Source organism: Bombus pascuorum, chromosome 2, assembly GCF_905332965.1.
Source record: "Bombus pascuorum chromosome 2, iyBomPasc1.1, whole genome shotgun sequence".
Taxonomy (NCBI): Eukaryota; Metazoa; Arthropoda; class Insecta; order Hymenoptera; family Apidae; genus Bombus; species Bombus pascuorum.
The window spans coordinates 36,342-36,937 of NC_083489.1; positions in this window are offsets into that span (position 1 = coordinate 36,342).

Sequence of the window (596 nt, forward strand, 5' to 3'; positions counted from 1 at the left end):
TATAAATTAATAGCTTAAGTGTTATAAATTAATAGCTTTAATGTTATAAAATAATAGCTTAGATGATGTAAAATAATAGCATAAACGTTATAAATTATTAGCTTAAATGTTAGAAATTGACCGGTGAATTGTTATAAATTAATAGTTTAAATGTTATGAATTAATGGTTTAATTGTTATGAATTACAGGTTTAAATGTTATAAATTAATAGTATAGATGTTAGAAATGGACGCCTGAAATGTTAGAAATTCACGGCTGAAATGTTATAAATTAGCAGCTTGAATGTTATACATTAATGTCTTAGATATTATATATTAATAGCTTAAATGTTATAAAATAAAGGCTTGAATGTTACAAATTAATGGTTTAAAAGTTATAAATTAATAGTAAATTGATACGCAATGGTGACACAATTCGAAAGATTACGTACCTCAAAAACGGGTATGGAGTTTTGACCGTCAAATTGATACGCGTTGTCGATACGATACGAGGGTACGCGATAAATGGATACATAGCTCTCGTACTCACGTACGATTACTACCATGTAAGAATACAAAAGAACGCAGGTGTTTCGCTTAGTTGAAAAGTAGAGGGGT